We start from the raw sequence: 15,148 nt of genomic DNA, 5'->3' as shown, positions 1-15,148 counted from the left end.
AAGCCCAGACCTCAATCCAATTGAGAATCTGTGGTATGACGTAATGATTGCTGTACACCAATGGAACCCATCTAACTTGAAGGAGCTGGAGCAGTTTTGCCCATTCTTCGGGCAGAAATCCCAGTGACTTGCAGCTGTAATTGCTGCAAAAGGTGGCTCTACAAAGTATTGACAGTGGGGGGGGGGTGAATAGTTATGCACGCTCAAGTTTTCAGTTTTTTTTGTTATTTCTTGTTGATTTCACATTAAAACATATTTTGCATCTTCCAAGTGGTAGGCCTGTTGTGTAAATCAAATGATACCATCCCCCAAAATCTATTTTAATTCCAGGTTGTAAGGCAACAAAATAGGAAAAATGCCATAGAGGTGAATAGTTTCGCAAGGCACTGTATACATATGAACTGAGTAAAACAATATATAAACATTATTAAAGTGACCAGTGATTCCATGTCTATGTATATAGGGCAGCAGCCTCTAAGGTGCAGGGTTGAGCAACCGGGTGGTAGCCGGCTAGTGATGGATATTTAACAGTCTGATGGCCTTGAGATAGAAGCTGTTTTTCAGTCTCTCGGTTCCAGCTTTGATACACCTGCACTGATCTTGCCTTTTGGATGGTAACGGGGTGAACATTACCAAGGCCCACTTCTTACTGTATCAGATATATACAGTGGGGCAAAAAAGTATTTAGTCAGCCACCAATTGTGCAAGTTCTCCCACTTAAAAATATGTGAGGCCTGTAATTTTCGTCATAGGTACACTTCAACTATGACAGACAAAATGAGGGAAAAAAATCCAGAAAATCACATTGTAGGATTTTTAATGAATTTATTTGCAAATTATGTTTTTTTCTGCAAGACAAGAGCATATCAATATGACATAAATGCACTGTGTCACTCAATATCTCACTCACACACGAGACTTCTATGGTATTCTACTTGTGAGAACAACAACTACTGGCATCACAAAGCTGGGCCGGGGTGGAGGGGAGAGAGAGAGAGAGAGAGAGAGAGAGATGGGGAGTCCTGGGCCGGGGTGGAGGGGAGAGAGAGAGAGAGATGGGGAGTCCTGGGCCGGGGTGGAGGGGAGAGAGAGAGAGAGAGAGAGAGAGAGAGAGAGAGAGATGGGGAGTCCTGGGCCGGGGTGGAGGGGAGAGAGAGAGAGAGATGGGGAGTCCTGGGCCGGAGTGGAGGGGAGAGAGAGAGAGATGGGGAGTCCTGGGCCGGGGTGGAGGGGAGAGAGAGAGAGAGAGATGGGGAGTCCTGGGCCGGGGTGGAGGGGAGAGAGAGAGATGGGGAGTCCTGGTCCATTCAAACACTTGGCATACCTAATTTTTCCAAAATAGGCCATCGTCACTGTTAATCATGAATGATAATTCTTCACGTTTTACAGATGAAACATCCAAACTAACTGCATCTGCATGCCGATCATTTGATCTCAATCAGTTCCAATGTTAATATTCATTTAGATCTTCTTCAATTACTTTTTTTTTGGAGCAAACTAGAGTAGATTGTGTTAACAAACTATATACAAGGTTGTAACAGTAACGTTATACTATGCTATTATATTTTGGTTCTGTTATGTAGAATACAAATGTGTCACTATGTGACCTTCCAAGGCATTGATTCAGCTTTGATCTAAATGTAACAATGGAGCACCGTTGTGAGACGTGGCGAAGGACGCTCCAGTGAGACGTGGCGAAGGACGCTCCAGTGAGACGTGGCGAAGGACGCTCCAGTGAGACGTGGCGAAGGACGCTCTAGTGAGACATGGCGATGGACGCTCCAGTGAGACGTGGCGAAGGACGCTCCAGTGAGACGTGGCGAAGGACGCTCCAGTGTACTCTGGCAGGACTACACCCCTGCTCCCACTGCACCGAAAAAGTTAATGGAAGAGTACATAGAGAGAAAAATGGTCATGCCACACCTGGCTGTTTTATGAAAATCTGGGAATATTTGGCCAAGGAAACTTTTGTGGTTGGTCTCAGGGAATGTCATTCAGTTTGGAAGAGAGGCTTTTAAAACAGGATTGAGTGAAGTAGCAGCAAAATATGTTGAAGGAGTAGTGGCATGCATTCATGAAGCCAGGCTTCCCAAAAAATGGACCTAGAAAAAAGAAAAACATGCCAAATAATGTATCTTTCGTTTCTGTGTTTCATAATTTTCCTTCAATACAAAATAGGCTGAATGTATTTCAATGGAGAAAGCAAGCGAAACAGCGCCCCTCTGTCTCTGTATGTGTAGGCCATCTATTTGATGCTGTCTGGTTAAAAAAGAATATGACCTTGTTGCCGCCCGTAGCATTGAATGCAAGGGAAGCCAGCGAGCATTTGGCCTCCGTTGATTAAAAAAACTATAAAATAATAGCCAATCAGCGTTAGGCTAAACTGAGTGAGCTCAACGGTGATTGGTCCTGGCGCACCAGAAAGACGTGTCAAGGGAAGTCAGATGGAATTCCATCATATTTCATCAAGAGCAAAACGTAATTGACAGAAAAAAACTTGAATTGTTGCATTTTGTTGTGTTTTTGTCCTCCGGTAGCTAGCTAGTTAAAATGGTCCCTTTCCTAAATTAGCCACGGATGGAGATAGGGATTTGGATGCACGATGCAGAAATCGCTCTGCCTTTTACTGGTTGTTAAAAGTCTAATAGTTTGCCTAATTTCAGTTTTTGTGATAAAACAAGCAAGTATAGTGTAGAGAATCATTGTACCATTTAAACTGCTGTGAAATATATTTTCAACAGCCAAAAATATTGTATTTTCAGCTGTTTGAAGCTGGTGTACAAAACCGAAGGTAAAAGACGCAGAAACGAACATAACTGCCCAACTGGAACAGTTGGATTTGAATTTGAGGCATTTATAACTGAAAAATGTTAAGATCTCCTCAATTTAAAGTAAGGTTTGTCTAAATTGATATTGTTTTATGATGATACCATCTATCGTTTCATATTTGTGCAAATCTTTCTAAAACAGAAAATAGACACAATTCAATGGATATCAATCAACAGAGGTAAGAATATGTCGGCTATAAGAACATGTTGAAGGCTATAAGAACATGTTGAAGGCTATAAGAACATGTTGAAGGCTAGCTGTATTGGATGCAGATGACTGAACTGCTCGCTTTTGTGTCTGTGTCTGTGTCTGCAGGTATACAGACGAGGAGGCATACAAAGGTATGTAAATTGGTATTGTTATGTTATGCAGATCACATGTACCATCCTCTTCCCTTACCTCTTCAACAAAAATAGGCCTCTACATTATGGACAAGTTATGTGTATGAAAAACTTTATCAAAACAGATTTTTTTTCATTCACATTTACCACAAAAACGAAGGTAAGAATACTGTTGTGTGAATGTTTTGTTAAATATCTGTATAATATATTGTTGCTATTGTTATGTGTATTATTATAAATAATAATAATAATGGGGGCGGAGTATTTTTAGATTGTGGTGAAAGAGAAGAAAGGAGAGAGAGAGAAAAGAGGGAGAGATGAAGAGAATAGAAGAGAGATGGAGGGATGGTGGGGGTTTTGGAGGCAGGCAATCAGTGTTGTCTGTGTTGGAACAGGACAGTTGTCACCTGCAGACCAAAGCCCATTGCCCTCCCAAAACATTCAATTTGTCAGTGTCACGGCCCCACCGCACTGCTCTACCATGGCAACCAGTCAGCCATGTCTGTTGACTGTCACTCTCCAATTGACATCAGCCACTGACAACATCATTTTGTTGCTAATCTCTCTCCCTCTCTCACCCCCCTCCTCTCTCTCTCTCTCCTATGATTTGTGTGTGAAAATAATTCTAAAATACAGGATCTGTTTTGGGTTCCATTTCCTAGGCTAATGCATACAGTATGCATAATGCATACATTTAAATTAACCTTATTTTCTATTTATTTATTCACATGAAATTATTTGCAACATCACCTAATCATAAGGGAGTCGCCATGTGATTGGATCATTGCATTTCCCTCATAAAAGTTGTCTGTGTTGTCCATTAGCTGTGTGTATTTTATGTGGCAGAGCAGTGATGTGGCTGAGTTTATTAGAGCTGCCTCCCAAATGGCACCCTGTTCCCTATGTGCCCCTGGGCAAAAATAGTGTACTAAACAGGGAATAGGGTGCCATTTGGGATGCATTCTAGAACCTCCACCCTATGTAATCTAACCCCATTAGTATCCAATGTCTTTTCAGGAGCAGAGCCGGCATGGTTCCCTATCATTACCATTACATATACTGTCCCCCTCTACACTTCTGCTCTCTTCATTCGCATGACACGGGTTGCCTTGATGAGAAGACTCAATCACCTGTGACAGTTTTGATTCCATGTCACTCTGTGGGTTGCTCTATTTGTTTAAGCGTTAAGATGTTTGAGCAGTTAAGAGGTAATTGTGTGACATTGCTGGGGGAAGGCATGCTTTTGGCTGCCCACCCGCTGAACCGAGAGGAGGAACGAGATGAGAGGGGCGATAACAAATGAGGGCTATTTCCCCCCAAAACATTCCCAGACGATGTGTGTGTGTATTTGCATATCAAAACAAGTCTTGATTATATCATGACTACTCCATGCTCGGCTAAAGGTAATTTGAATAGACATCTTGTATCCTGGTCTAAGTTGTGCCTTTTCCTCAAAAACAAATACACAAACCTAATCCAGAGTCTAAATAGTCAATCAGATAAGGATGGCCGCTATTGTGAGACCATTCCTCTTTTAAACTCTTTGTACAGTGATTCCCAGTCCTCAACTCTCACTGGCTTGGATAGTGCCAGACATCATCTACAATCCTACTTTTCTCATAGTTGAAGAGAGTGAGAGAGAAGAGAGAGAGCAAATATGTGAGCTGTGGCTTTAACTCCCTCTCTCCTTCTCTACCAGATACACCAGTCACTCACTTCACTATTCTTGCAGTTTATCCCTGTGTGCCAGGGAATAGGATATCACCCTCTGTGTGCCAGGGAATAGGATATCTCCCTCTGTGTGTCAGGGAATAGGATATCTCCCTCTGTGTGCCAGGGAATAGGATTTATCCCTCTGTGTACCAGGGAATAGGATATCTCCCTCTGTGTGCCAGGGAATAGGATATCTCCCTCTGTGCTCCAGGGAATAGGATATCACCCAGGGTGTCACAGGAACGGCAAGAAGAGCATCAAGGACCTCAGCCACCCGAGCCACGGCCTGTTCACCCCGCTACCATCAAAAAGGCAGAGACAATACAGGTGAATGAAAGCTGGGACCGAGAGACAAACAAACAGCTTCTATCTCCAGGCCATCAGACTGTTAAACAGTCAACACTAGCTGGCCTCCGCCCAGTACCCTGCCCTGAATCTTAATCACTATTCTAGCCTGCTATCACCCGGTGCTCTGCCCTGAGCCTTAGAGACTGCTGCCCTATGTACATAGTCAAGGACCACTGGTCACTGTTTTACCCACTTGATATGTAAACTCAGCAAAAAAAGAAACGTCCTCTCACTGTCAACTGCATTTATTTTCAGCAAACTTTACATGTGTAAATATTTGTATGAACATTCAACAACTGAGACATAAACTGAACAAGTTCCACAGACATGTGACTAACAGACATGTGACTAACAGAAATGGAATAATGTGTCCCTGGACAAAGGGGGGGTCAAAATCAAAAGTAACAGTCGGTATCTGGTGTGGCCACCAGCTGCATTAAGTACTGCAGTGCATCTCCTCCTCATGGACTGCACCAGATTTGCCAGTTCTTGCTGTGAGATGTTACCCCACTCTTCCACCAAGGCACCTGAAAGTTCCCGGACATTTCTGGGGGGAATGACCCTAGCCCTCACCATCCGATCCAACAGGTCCCAGATGTGCTCAATGGGATTGAGATCTGGGATCTTTGCTGACCATGGCAGAACACTGACATTCCTGTCTTGCAGGAAGGGTGCCACATGAGGGAGGAGGATGTCTTCCCTGTAACGCATAGCGTTGAGATTTCCTGCCATGACAACAAACTCATTCCGATGATGCTGTGACACACCGCCTCAGAACATGACGTACCTTCCAACTCCAAACCGCTCCCGCTCCAGAGTACAGGCCTCGGTGTAACACTCATTCCTTCGACGATAAACGCAAATCCGACCATCACCGCTGGTGAGACAAAACCACGACTCGTCAGTGAAGAGCACTTTTTACCAGTCTTGTCTGGTCCAGGGACGGTGGGTTTGTGCCTATAGGCAACGTTGTTGCCAGTGATTTCTGGTGAGGACCTGCCTTACAACAGGCCAACAGGCACTCAGTCCAACCTCTCTCAGCCTATAGAGGACAGTCTGAGCACTGATGGAGGGATTGTGTGTTCCTTGTGTAACGCGGGCAGTTATTGTTGCCATCCTGTACCTGCCCATCAGGTGTGATGTTCGGATGTATCGATCCTGTGCAGGTGTTGTTACATGTGGTCTGCCACTGTGAGGACGATCAGTTGTTCGTCCTGTCTCCCTGTAGCGCTGTATTAGGTATCTCACAGTACGAGCATTGCAATTTATTGCCCTGGCCACATCTGCAGTCCTCATGCCTCCTTGCAGCATGCCTATGGCACGTTCACGCAGATGAGCAGGGACCTTGGGCATCTTTCTTTTGGTGTTTTTCAGAGTCAGTAGAAAGGCCTGTTTAGTGTCCTCCGTTTTCTTAACTGTGACCTTAATTACCTACCATCTGTAAGCTGTTCGTGTCTTAACGACCGTTCCACAGGTGCATGTTCATTAATTGTTTATGGTTCATTGAACAAGCATGGGAAACAGTGTTTAAACCCTTTACAATGAAGATCTGTGAAGTTATTTGGATTTTTACTAATTATCTTTGAAAGACCGGGTCCCGAAAAAGGGATGTTTTTATATACTGTATTCTAGTCATGGCTAATCCTATATAACTACTGCTATACACACCTTTTCTATTCCTATACTGTCCATACAGTCTATACACATTTTTTACATTTATTTTGTAGATAGGTATTGCTGCACTGTTGGAACTAGAAACACAAGCATTTAGCTAGGTATTAATGCACTGTTGGAGCTAATAACACCAGCATTTAGCTAGGTATTACTGCACTGTTGGAGCTAATAACACCAGCATTTAGCTAGGTATTACTGCACTGTTGGAGCTAGTAACACCAGCATTTAGCTAGGTATTACTGCACTGTTGGAGCTAGAAACACAAGCATTTAGCTAGGTATTACTGCACTGTTGGAGCTAGAAACACAAGCATTTAGCTAGGTATTACTGCACTGTTGGAGCTAGAAACACAAGCATTTAGCTAGGTATTACTGCACTGTTGGAGCTAATAACACAAGGATTTAGCTAGGTATTACTGCACTGTTGGAGCTAGTAATCCCAGCATTTAGCTAGGTATTACTGCACTGTTGGAGCTAGTAACACCAGCATTTAGCTAGGTATTAGCTGGGTATTACTGCACTGTTGGAGCTAATAACACCAGCATTTAGCTAGGTATTACTGCGCTGTTGGAGCTAATAACACCAGCATTTAGCTAGGTATTACTGCACTGTTGGAGCTAGAAACACAAGCATTTAGCTAGGTATTACTGCACTGTTGGAGCTAATAACACCAGCATTTAGCTAGGTATTACTGCGCTGTTGGAGCTAATAACACCATCATTGTCACGCCCTGACCTTAGAGATCCTTTTACTTCTCTATTTGGTGAGGTCAGGGTGTGACTAGGGTGGGCAATCTATGTTTTCTATTTAATTGTTGGCTGGGTAGGCAGCTGTCTATAGTTGTCTCTGATTGGGGATCATACTACACACTACTTTTTTCCCCACCTTAGTTTGTGGGATCTTGTTTTTCTACTGTTGCTTTCCAGCCCTACAAAACTGTGCGTTTCGTTTTGTATTTTTTTTTCAGTGTCATCAATAAAAGAAAGATGAATGCCTACCACGCTGCACCTTGGTCTACTCCTTCCAACGACGAGCGTAACAAGCATTTAGCTAGGTAATTCTGCACTGTTGGAGCTAGTAACACCAGCATTTAACTAGGTATTACTGCATTGTTGGAGCTCGAAAGACAAGCATTTTGCTCCACCTGCGATAACATCTGCAAATCTACGTATGCGACCAATAAACTTTGATTTGATTCGAATTTTTTAGCATGCTCAACTCATCCATCTTTCTCTCTTATTTCTATCATATGTTATTCTTCTCCCAGAGTGCTGATCCAGAAAGGAAGAACAATAACAAGGGAGGAAGAAGAAACTGAATGGAAAGAAAAAAGTAGGACGAAAGAAGTCTTTGGGTGACAATCTGGTGAGAGGCTGCAGAGTCAGTGAAACAAGCTGCAGTAAAGTGTAGCTGAATGCAGTAAAGACTTTCTGCGCATGCAGTGGATCCTCAGGATGCTTTTTTTCTTATTGCCCTGCTTTACTATGCACAGTTGGGTTTCTGTAGAGAACTGGTGACTATGGAGGCGTGGACTGTGTTGGAGTGCCAAAATATAATATATATATATATAGGTCTGCACAGTAGGGCGTCATACAATGTTGTTTTTGTTCCCATGGCCTCTAGATTCAAACCCAGTGGACAGATGCAAAGTTCAATTGTAATTTGATACAAGGCCCGAAGCATCTCACTCACATGTTCGATACACAGCTTGATGCATCATTTTGCTATCCTCCTAGGTTTCATTACTTCTTCTCAGGAGAAAAAAACGAACTTCTATGGATTAAATATTTCCCTAATGCATAAATATCCTAAATACCCATTCTTAATATGAGGCTTGAGTGGCATGCAAACCAACACAGAGAGCGTAAAAAGCACTCTTCCCCTCTCCTGGTTGAACATCAATAAAAGCAATCCCAAAAGCTTAGCACTCCTTGATAACAACAGTCCATGGAGGTCAGTGAGTATACTGAGCTAGGAGGAGGATGGAGGGAGGGGAAAATATATTTACGTTCCTCTCGCTGCCTCCCATTAACGGCCAGAAGCTATGTGACAGGTGCTTACTTAGGCAAGATAAAGAGTGAGATGAGAGCAAGTGGACGTGGATTAGAGAAGGAGGAAGAGAAGGGAGACGACCAAGGCCAGGGGAGGCAGGGGAGAGGGGAGGGAGGGAGGGGGTTGGAGGCAATGGCAGGGGAGGCAGGGGAGAGGGGAGGGAGGGAGGGGGTTGGAGGCAATGGCAGGGGAGAGGGGAGGGAGGGAGGGGGGGTTGGAGGCAATGGCAGGGGAGAGGGGGAGGGAAGAAGGAGGGTTGGAGGCAAGGCATGGGGAGGCAGGGGAGAGGGGGGGGGGTTGATGTTGGCAATGGGAGGGGAGGCAGGGGAGAGGGGAAGGGAGATTGTGGAGGCAAAGGGAGGAGAGGCAGGGGAGTTGATGTCTGTGCTGGTTGGATATGGGGGGAATATTAATCTGGGTTTAGTGTGAGCAGGACCCCACAAATGGCTCAAGCAAACAGAGCTCAGATGAGGCCAAGTCTCTGAGAATGTCCTAAATCTTCACATTAGCTCCCTGCGTTTCTTCTGCTGAACCCGTAAGCTCTTTTTCTAAAGGACAGCACAAACAAACCGCAACCCCCCAATATTACCCCTTGCCAGTCCCGCGCCTCCCCTCGCTCCTCTCTCACAAACACACGCACATACACGTACACACACATACACACTCTCTCAAAATCAAGACGGATTTGAGAATTCCAGATTGCTGGGAGTGAATACATCCAAGGCCCAAGTAGATAGGGACAATTTAGAAGGGCGGCCCTTTTAAAGCGACAGCATGCCTCGCAATTGTGTTTCTCTTTCTACCATTTGCCCGACTTCTGTGTCACTTAAGAGATAGCAAGCACAGACACATATTGGATGATGGGGAGGTTGAGTGTCTTGATAGCCCTTCCCCCAAAATTCAACTTTACAAAATGATGTGCGTTGAAACCATTGTGGTGATTTTTTACTGTCCAATGATACAAATAAATAAATAAACTGCTCTTCTGAGCTCTCTGAGCTATAGGTACAGTTGAAGTCAGAAGTTTACATACACTTAGGTTGAATTCATTAAAACTCATTTTTCAACCACTCCACAAATTTCTTGTTAACAAACTATAATTTTGGTAAGTCGGTTAGGACATCTACTTTGTGCATAACACAAGTAATTTTTCAAACAATTGTTTACAGACAGATTATTTTACTTATAATTCACTGTTTTACAATTCCAGTGGGTCAGAAGTTTACATACACTAAGTTGCCTGTGCCTTTAAACAGCTTGGAAAATTCCAGAAATGTATGTCATGGCTTTAGAAGCTTCTGATAGGCTAATTGACATAATTTTAGTAAATTGGAGGTGTACCTGTGAATGTATTTCAAGGCCTACCTTCAAACTCAGTGCCTCTGCTTGACATCATGAGAAAATCAAAAGAACAACAGCAAAGGACATTATGAAGATGCTGGAGGAAACAGGTACAAAAGTGTCTATATCCACATTAAAACGAGTCCTATATCGACATAACCTGAAAGGCTGCTCAGTAAGGAAGAAGCCACTGCTCCAAAACCGCCATAAAAATGCCAGACTACGGTTTGCAACTGCACATGGGGACAAAGATTATACTTTTTGGAGAAATACCCTCTGATCCAATGAAGCAAAAATAGAACTGTTTTGTCATAATAACCATCGTTATGTTTGGAGGAAAAAGGGAGATGCTTGCAAGCCAAAGAACACCATCCCAACCGTGAAGCACGGGGGTGGCAGCATCATGTTGTTGGGGCGTTTTTCTGCAGGAGGGACTGGTGCACTTAATAAAATAGATGGCATCATGAAAATGATATGGATATTTTGGAAGCAACATCTCAAGAAATCAATCAGGAAGTTAAAGCTTGGTCGCAAATGGATCTTCCAAATGGACAGTGACCCCAAGCATACTTCCAAAGTTGTGTCAAAATGGCTTAAGGACAACAAAGTCAAGGTATTGGAGTGGCAGTCACAAAGCCCTGACCTCAATCCTATAGAAAATGGTGCACAAATATATACTTTTAAAAGCCTGTTAAATTAAACGAAGTGCCCTTTAATAAAGATCACATAGAGAATTTAATAAATATGGTTTTTTATATGAATAAAGTCTTGCTAAAGTGCTAGAATTCTACATCATGTACGTTCATCAACCCTGTGTCACTTCTAGGAAGATTTCAATCCACTCAATTCCAAACTGTCTCCATGTTTCACCATCATTGTGAAGCCCTTGTTATTTTGTTAGTAATTCATTTACGTCTGTCCCACATTTAAGATCAACCCTGTTACATGAATTCAACTCTCATTTATATGGTGAAACCATTCCTTTTGAAATGTTTTGTTTTCTTCAAAACAAACATTGAACATCTAATAGTCAATTCATAGTGCAAGAGCAGGTGAGCTGGTTCTACTCTTTTTGGCAATTTTCTGGTGTTTAGTGGTGGAAAACTGTGCGGGTCACATTTTTGTGTTGTTGTTGTGAAGCTTGCATTCAATTGCCACTCCCTGTTGCATACAAGCATCCATTCCCACAAGAGGAGTTATGGCTGATTTAAGATTCAATCACCAACCCTGTTACAGTCAACCCTGTTACAGTCAACCCTGTTACAGTCAACCCTGTTACAGTCAACCCTGTTACTTTATTTAGCACCAAAAAGGCACTTACTTAATAAAAGGCACTTTTTATTTAACCTCTTGAGATGGGAAAATGTGTTCTTATGAAGTTGAACATTTACGATAGAATGGAAAAATTAGGTGAAATGTAACTTTTTTTGGACCAAGATACACTTCTCAAATGGCACCGAATTGGTGGAATTATCCAAATGTTGTCATTTTAAACTGCAGGGTCTTTTAAAACCATTAAAACAACACAAACATGGTAGAACTGTAATCAATTGGAGAAGGTGTAGAGAAACCATATCTGAGCAGCTTGAGAACCTAGAGAGGGCTCTCCCATACTGCTGGTGGAGAGTAGAGAGGGGTGTTGGCGGAGGTAGGGGGGAGCTGCTGAACCTCATCCCGTCACCTGCAGCTTCCTGGCGTGGTGGGAACCAGGCGATGCTCCCTCCTGACTGAGTTTCATTAACTTGACGGCAGGAGCCAAAGCTCTGGTATTATAGTTACACACACACACACACACACACACACACACACACACACACACACACACACACACACACACACACACACACACACACACACACACACACACACACACACACACACACACACACACACACACACACACACACACACACACGTGCACAACCACACACAAACGGAATAAAATATCAGACTCCACCATGCCGCCATATACCCAAAATTTAATAATTTTAAAGGGGGTGGTATTAGTTACAGTAGACCAACCATAATTTAATGTTTCGGCAGTGTGCCCAATATTTTGGGTCACATGGTTAGATATTACTCTTGAGTGGAAGTGATTTAAACATCAAATGGAACCTTAAAGGGTTTTCCCACCTCACGGACGTGATTTCCCCTTATTTGAAGTTATCTATCAACTCTCAAGACTAAAGTATATTACTTACTCATGAAGAGATACACATATATTGCCACTTCAGGTCTTAAAACTACAAGAGCACATTTCAAGTTCTCCTGGACTGCAGTCGCTGACGGTTTCCACCCTTGCCTTTCATGTAATCAGGGGCGCAACTTTGGTTTTAAAAGTGGGAGGACATGCATTTGTATTTTTGGGGCGGATAAACACTCCAAACAGCCTACCCGACCGATTGGAGGCGTCCACATGGTCCTAAAGCACACGATTGCATCGTTTTGTATCACATTCCAATGATAAAACTGGGGGGGCAAAAAGGCCATTTCAGGATGTGGAGATGGACATGTCCCCCCGTCCCCAGTGAAAGTTGCACTCCTGTATGTAATCAATAACTTAATTCATACCCAGGTGACCAGGTAAGTGAAATCTATGGCCAGTCATTGACATCAATTGATATATTTAGTGCCAGGTAGAAGCAATAAGGATTTGCACATCTGATGTACTGTTGGCAGAGCCCCACCTGTTTTGAGCCTCACCTGTTAGCTCCGACTTGGAAAATACCTTCTGAACGGTCATCCAACTCGGAATTTCAAGTCAGGAAGATCACTGACGTCATGATTCGACCTTGTTTATTTTCGAGTTCCCAGTTGTCTTGAAAGCACCATAAATCCAGAGAATGCCAGACTTTGATGAAAAAGTCTGATGACAAAATTTGCCCACAAGGCCCGCCACGACACCTTCCTGTTCAAATGAGGTTGTGAGTCCCAAAAATGTCTTGCATGCTGTTGCAAAATTATGTAATGTGCCAGGGATATATGTATACTGTAGCTAAGAAAATAATACTAAGTGTATGTTGTGTAGTAAGCTGTCAGAAGCCCATTTGCCTTACCCTAATAATTTGGTTGCATTCCCGCTCTTAACTTAGCCTATTGTTCTGTCTTGGTATGTAGCCTGTTTTAGAGAAATGCCATCATCGAATATTGTAAGAGCTTTCATTGTCTGCTTATATGCCCCTTTTATTTATCCTACAGTCCCTACTTGGTGTACAGGGAAAATACTGTATGAATGGCCCATGTTCTGAATTCTGTTGCTGTATATTTGAAAAGGGCTGAAGAAACAGTAATATTGACTACCTCTGTCCTAGATCGCTCATTAAAGTCTTAATCGAAATTACAGATTGCCTCTTGTCCGCTCGTCATTTCCTTATGCCATAGTTTTTACATCTCAATTGTCAGTAGAAACCACATTTGTTTAAGCAAGTCAGCCATATCAACTAGGCAGTAAATGAGGCTGAATTACCTGCTTCGCTGCCAGACAAGGCTCTGCTGATAGCCAGGTGTAGCAGTAGTAAGGATTCACTCCATGATGCCCGAATGAAAGCTCTGCTGTTGGGACAGCTTTATGTAGGCCCTAACAGTTTGTGGGCACCATTTGTAACCGTTTAAGGGCAATTCATGTATTGTTTAGTGTTGTGTTGTGTAGTGGCTTTGCTGGCATGCATAAAAAAAAGTTTTGGGGGGATTTGCCACACCAAGATGTACATGCTAAAATCACCACTGTGTACAGAAGTTCTCTGTCAGGTCTCTGGTCAAGTGTGAAGGCGTTACATTTGAGCCTTATGTACAGTCGTGGCCAAAAGTTTTGAGAATGACACAAAAATATTAATTTTCATGAAGTCTGCTGCCTTAGTTTGTATGATGGCAAATTTCATATACTCCAGAATGTTATGAAGTGATCAGATGAATTGCAATTAATTGCAAAGTCCCTCTTTGCCATGCAAATGAACTGAATCCCCCAATTCCACTGCATTTCAACCCTGCCACAAAAGAACCAGCTGACATCATGTCAGTGATTCTCTCATTAACACAGGTGTGAGTGTTGACGAGGACAAGGCTGGAGATCACTCTGTCATGCTGATTGAGTTTGAATAACAGACTGGAAGCTTCAAAAGGAGCTGCCAGTAAGATTGCACCTGTATCAACCATTTATCGGATCATCAAGAACTTCAAGGAGAGCGGTTCAATTGTTGTGAAGAAGGCTTCAGGGCACCCAAGAAAGTCCAGCAAGCGCAAGGACAGTCTCCTAAAGGTGATTCAGCTGCGGGATCGGGGCACCACCAGTACAGAGCTTGCTCAGGAATGGCAGCAGGCAGGTGTGAGTGCATCTGCATGCACAGTGAGGCGAAGACTTTTGGAGGATGGCCTGGTGTCAAGAAGGGCAGAAAATAAGCCACTTCTTTCCAGGAAAAACATCAGGGACAGACTGATATTCTGCAAAAGGTACAGGGATTGAACTGCTGAGAACTGGGGTAAAGTCATTTTCTCTGATGAATCCCCTTTCCGATTGTTTGGGGCATCCGGAAAAAAGCTTGTCCGGAGAAAACAAGGTGAGCGCTACCATCAGTCCTGTGTCATGCCAACAGTAAAGCATCCTGAGACCATTCATGTGTGGGGTTGCTTCTCAGCCAAGGGAGTGGGCTCACTCACATTTTTGTCTAAGAACACAGCCATGAATAAAGAATGGTACCAACACATCCTCCGAGAACAACTTCTCCCAACCATCCAGGAACAGTTTGGTGACGAACAATGCCTTTTCCAGCATGATGGAGCACCTTGCTATATGACAAAAGTGATAACTAAGTGGCTAGGGGAACAAAACGTTGATATTTTGGGTCCATGGCCAGG

Source organism: Oncorhynchus keta, chromosome 22 (genome assembly GCF_023373465.1).
Source record: "Oncorhynchus keta strain PuntledgeMale-10-30-2019 chromosome 22, Oket_V2, whole genome shotgun sequence".
Lineage (NCBI taxonomy): Eukaryota > Metazoa > Chordata > Actinopteri > Salmoniformes > Salmonidae > Oncorhynchus > Oncorhynchus keta.
Note: the sequence above shows the minus strand (reverse complement) of the source record.